This window comes from Quercus suber, unplaced genomic scaffold (assembly GCF_002906115.3).
Source record: "Quercus suber isolate HL8 unplaced genomic scaffold, Cork oak 2.0 scaffold_64, whole genome shotgun sequence".
Taxonomy (NCBI): domain Eukaryota; kingdom Viridiplantae; phylum Streptophyta; class Magnoliopsida; order Fagales; family Fagaceae; genus Quercus; species Quercus suber.
In genome coordinates this window covers 311,354-316,537 of record NW_027069529.1, presented here as the reverse complement: position 1 = coordinate 316,537, position 5,184 = coordinate 311,354, and the positions used below count along the sequence as shown (strand labels likewise).

At 33.5% G+C, this 5,184-nt stretch overlaps 1 long non-coding RNA gene and 1 other non-coding gene across 3 annotated transcripts; one reads left to right on the top strand and one right to left on the bottom strand.

The window, feature by feature from the left end:
- Positions 1-203: 203 nt before the first annotated feature.
- On the bottom strand, positions 204-288 carry TRNAM-CAU (transfer RNA methionine (anticodon CAU)). The gene is given in 2 exon segments: positions 204-239; positions 251-288. It is a non-coding gene; the product is annotated as a tRNA-Met (tRNA).
- Positions 289-456: 168 nt separating this feature from the next.
- LOC112012455 (uncharacterized) lies at positions 457-4,570 on the top strand. Of its 2 annotated transcripts, none has more exons than XR_002882974.2 (4): positions 457-655; positions 2,374-2,475; positions 3,437-3,509; positions 3,653-4,570. It is a non-coding gene; the product is annotated as an uncharacterized LOC112012455 (long non-coding RNA). The 2 variants fall into 2 exon arrangements; XR_002882975.2 differs by having other exon boundaries at positions 3,594-4,570.
- Positions 4,571-5,184: the final 614 nt, after the last annotated feature.

The window sequence follows — 5,184 nt, the reverse complement described above, 5'->3', positions numbered from 1 at the left end:
CAATAATCATTCCACAAGTATAAGTGCTTATAGAGTGTAGAGGGCAAGAGCCGAGATTTAAGTCTCGAAGAGAAAGTTTTACACACATATATATTTATATTAGGCCAGAGTAAAATTTCTATTATGTAAAAAATTTAAAATAAATAAAATATAAATATAAATATAAAGAAGGAAGTGTAACTATTAGACTTTTGAAAAAGGATTGGGGTGAGAGAGGCTCGAACTCTCGACCTCAGGATCACTCAGAAGCTATGAGACCTACGCGCTAGCCAACTGCGCCACCACCCCGACGATGTTACACGGATTACGATATCTTAGTAATAACCAATTATAACTTTGTGGCGCACTTCTGATGAGAATTAGATACTGTTTTCTTTTTTTTTCTTTTTTCTTTTTTAGAGAGAGATACTGTTTTGATTATTAATTTCGAGTAATAAATTAAAAATGGGCAATAATAATAATAATAATAAGAAGCCAGAGAAAGGCTCCCTGTCTTGGTTAACATTGTCCTTAAAAGCTCCAACACCTGTTTCCTTCGACCAAAAGTCCAAACACTCTCACTACTCTTTACCTTCTTCACAAACATCTCTCCAAAGTTTCAAGCTTCCTACTTCCTAGGACCTATTTTGACAAACACAGATCTGCATTCCTAAAGGTATTTTTCTTAATTTTTGTTTTGTTTTGTTTTGTTCCCCTAACTATACTTTGCTTGCTGCTTTTAAATCCAGCTTTAATTTTCACAATTCACTGCCCTTTTTTATTTTTCCTAAATTTCTGTTGTATCTCTGTTTCTTTCATCCTTATCTTTAACTTGTTAACTTAAGTTGAATCATTTCATAACCTGTTTCTTGTCTTTCAGTTTCGCTATCTTTCTTTCTTTTAGGTGCTTTGCTCAACTGTCAACTCAACTGTACTGTTGAATTATGTTTTTCTTTAAAATTAAAATTAAAATCCACTGGGAGGCCCATTGGACCTATGGGCTACCAACAACCCTTGCCTTAAAATCCCACGAGATTGGATTCCTTGTCTTTAAAATATCAAAAAATATTACAAAATAAATAAAGAGAAGATGATAAAGAAAAGGGTATAAACGGTTACCTTTACTATTGATTCTCAATGTATATTACAATGTGCCTTTGAAGGGTAGATATTACTACTCTAACCTAGGGTTACTGTGTTTGTAGTCTTGTTAGAATTAATGGGTTTAGTTATTTTTAATAGGGTAAAATATCATTTTCGTCCCTAAACTATTATAAAAGTTCTATTTTCGTCCCTAAACTTTCAAAAGTTCTATTTTCGTCCCTAAACTATCACAAAAGTTCGTTTTTCGTCCCTAAACTTATAAAAGTTCTATTTTCGTCCTTAAACTTTTCCAAACGTATTGATTTTCGTCCCTCCCACATCAGTACTTTGTCAAGCCACATCAGCACTCTGTCAGAACTTTTGAAAATTTAGAGACGAAAATAGAACTTTTGAAAGTTTAAGGACGAAAAACGAACTTTTGTGATAGTTTAGGGACGAAAATAGAACTTTTGAAAGTTTAGGGACGAAAAACGAACTTTTGTGATAGTTTAGGGACGAAAATGATATTTTACCCTTTTTAATATATATTATTAGAAAGAATACGGTATGATTAAATTTACCACTTTTAATAGCTTTTAGATAATCGGTAATTTATCAGACTATTAGAATAATAGTAGGTGGTCTTGAGTTTGACTATAGTTTCAAATCTACCTCCCATTTAATAAGTTAAAAAAAAAAAGGGGGTGGGGGGGGGGTGAAGTTGGGCCCACATGTGAGGGGAAGTGTGAGAGAGAAATTATACGTCCACAACAATTTCACAACAAATTTTAGATGGCAAGTTGTTATTGGCAAGGAAAAAAGTAATTTCAGTATTAGCTACAAATTATAACTAGTAACAACTTACCACCTATGATTTGTTATAAAAATATTGTGAACATGGCACTTCTCTTAGAATAATAGTTAAATGATTAAATTCATCATTTCTTAGCTGCTTAAACTTTCGGGAAAATTTGTAATTTTTTATATATCTAACTGACACTTTCATAGTTGAATTGGTTGATTGTCTTTTTTTTATTGGCAAGAATCTTTTTTTCTTGATAGCTATCATGATTAGAGAAAAAATAAAAATAGTATTTAGGAACAAAGTTTCAGCTATTACTAGCTATAGGTAAGCTTTTAATCTTTAGCTACTACTGAAGGTTCTTTGTATTAGAATTTCTGGGTCTACTTAGCATTAACCAATGATCAAATGGGTTGATAGAAGTTCTGCAAGTGAAGGAACTTTGCATTATGAATACACATCAGATATGAATAACTGATATTTAATATGGGACTAATGCCCTTTTTCAGTTGCAGAATTCTGAAGACACCTCAGACTTGAAGGCTGCAGAAGCTTAGAGGGGGGTTCCATTCCGGTCTTGGATTTAAGATATTGAGAGACCTCTTGTAAAGGTAACTTCAATGGATGAGCTAGTCATTTTGTTAATCAGCTCCTGAATTGATAACATAGGTATAGCTGACATACTAACATTAGAGATACCAAATATAACATTGCTGCATTGGTCCATGACGCATAATCTTAGCAAGAATCATAGCCAAAAAAAAAATAAGCATATCTAACTCTGGTTAGTGCAGATTCTATGTTACGATTTCCCTTTGGGATGGAATCATTCCATCATATTTTTATTACATTTGAAGTTATTGATCTATCCTCTTGTATAAAGTATCTGGGAAAACAATCTGTGCCACAATGGACAAGTGCAGCACATCATGTCATTAAAAGAGACAGTTTAATGCTATGAGCAAACAAAAAAAAAAAGAAGAAGAAGGGTTTTATATGTGCCAATGAGCTTTCAAGCTTTAGTATATATGGCACTTCCTCCTCCCATTAGAACAAGATGGAGGATGAGGTCATAATTTCAAGGCCTATTGGGTCCGGTTTCTAACTTACCAATGTAACAAACAATAAATTGTTTTAGATGTATTCTAATTTAAAATCAAACTATCCCATTTCTGTGTGGACTTCAAAACTAGCAATGTATTTAAAGTCAAATTATGAGATCGTTTCTGAATTCTAGAACATGGAGATGCTTGACTAACTAAATTTTAAATAGAATTGACCTTTTGTGAAAGGGAGAAGTTGAACTTTTTCTTTGCAACAGTTTCTGTGGTCTTCACCATAAACTCTATATATTTTTCTGACCAGGTGGAGATAAGCCTTATATGCTTTTTTATACATTCATGGATCTTGTGTGGTTTATTTTATTTTATTTTATGTTTTTGCCCCTCTTTTGGGGCTCATAAATAAAGTTGTTCTTTTTCTTTCTTTTTTTAGTTATTAGACCACCTGAATGGTGTGATTTTGGGTTTATGAACAACAATACTTTTCGTGTTTTATTCATTAATATATTAGATGACAGAGACATTGGAGTGATGGAAGGGCTTTCAAACGGAAGTTGCATAGAACAGAAAGCTAAGTTTCATTGGTAAGAAATGTGAAGTGCTTTTTAACAGATTGGGAAAGATATGAAGATTTATGGTTTTGATTTTTAATTAGTTTCTTAAAGCAGATGCTAACCTTTATCCAAAATGGAAAATGGGAAAAATTTGAATGTGACTGGAACATTAGATAACCTTATGATGAAGCCCATGGATCAAATACAACGCACTACTAGAGGCCATCTTGACATTACAACTCGTCGCCTGAAGAACCGAGAACGGCAACGTAGGTACAGGGCCCGGAAACGGCTAGAAGAAGAAATCAAGAAGTCTAGTGTTATAAATCAGTCAACTCCCCCACAGGTAGATTTGCAACAAAATGTGATTCATGGCCCCTGTATGACCCGGGTGCATTGTAAACGAGATTGGAAAAAAGATGCAAGAAAGGCCCACACTTCTAAGGATCAAGATGTCATATCTAATGTTGCTGTTACATTAACTAGTGAAAGTCAGACACCATGCTCTACCTATGGAATCAAGGCAGAACCATCATTAAAAAGAGAATGTCATTCTGAGATATCTCATAGCCTGGCCAGTTCTGAAACACATAGAACTATAGTTGGTCGGAGAGACTGGAAAGCAGATGCGAGAAAGAAAAAATGCTAGAGTATCAGAAACCTCCCGAATATGTTGCTTTTCTGAAGTTTTAATGGCTCAAAAAAATTCTCTTGTGCCGACTCCAGTCATGATTTCAAAGAAAACTTTTGTTATTTTCTTTTATTTTTTTGGTCACCTTTACAGCCTTTGCGATTGCTGTTGCAGATGAAGAAAGACATTTAAAATATGCCTAGAAGAGGTACCACTGGGTTACTGCCAGAAGGATAACAATGCCAATGACAATCTGAGTTGAGTCCGCATTAGTTAGATGTTAGTATAATAATCAAGAATGATCATAATGTATGATGTTAATGTAAGATCTTTGTTCATGAAAAATATGAAAATTGTTTCATGTTCCATCATGATGTTAAGTGTAGTTCATGTTTGTATGTGTGTATGGGAAACAAAATTTCCATTAATGTTAAATTTTGATAATTATAGTAGTGCATAATTGGTGTCGTCTGGAATTTGTATTACTTCCTAGTAAAAGGCTTCTTGTTATGATACTCCCTTTCCATAACTCTGATCTTAAGGAAGCATGAAGTGCTTTCAATGTATCCCTTATTTTATTCTTCATCTATCTTTTTATGTGGGAAATGGGCCAAGGGTATTGGGGGAAAATTACATTTTGCCTTCCTAAATTATATCTCCATTTACCCTTAACCTCCTAAAATATGAAAACGCACACTTATCCCTACTAAACTATTATCCATGTAACACTTGTCTTCCTAAATTATTATACATGTACCTAATCCCTTAAAGGCCTAAACTATTATTCATGTAACACTTTATGGTAATTGTTTAGGAAAGTAAGTGTGTATTCTAATAGTTTAAGGGGTAAGTGTAAAAGAGAGTATAGTTTAAGAAGGGAAAATAAGCATTCTCATAATTTAGAGGGTAAGTGCGTTTTCTCATAGTTTAGGGAGGTAAGTGTAAAATAATATATAGTTTAGATGCAGGTGAATTATGTTGTCCAAGGCTATCTCATAGCTAGTGTTAGTGGAATCATGGTTAAGTGTGTATCTCCTTCTCCATATCCATATCTAAAAGAATGTGTCTTATGTA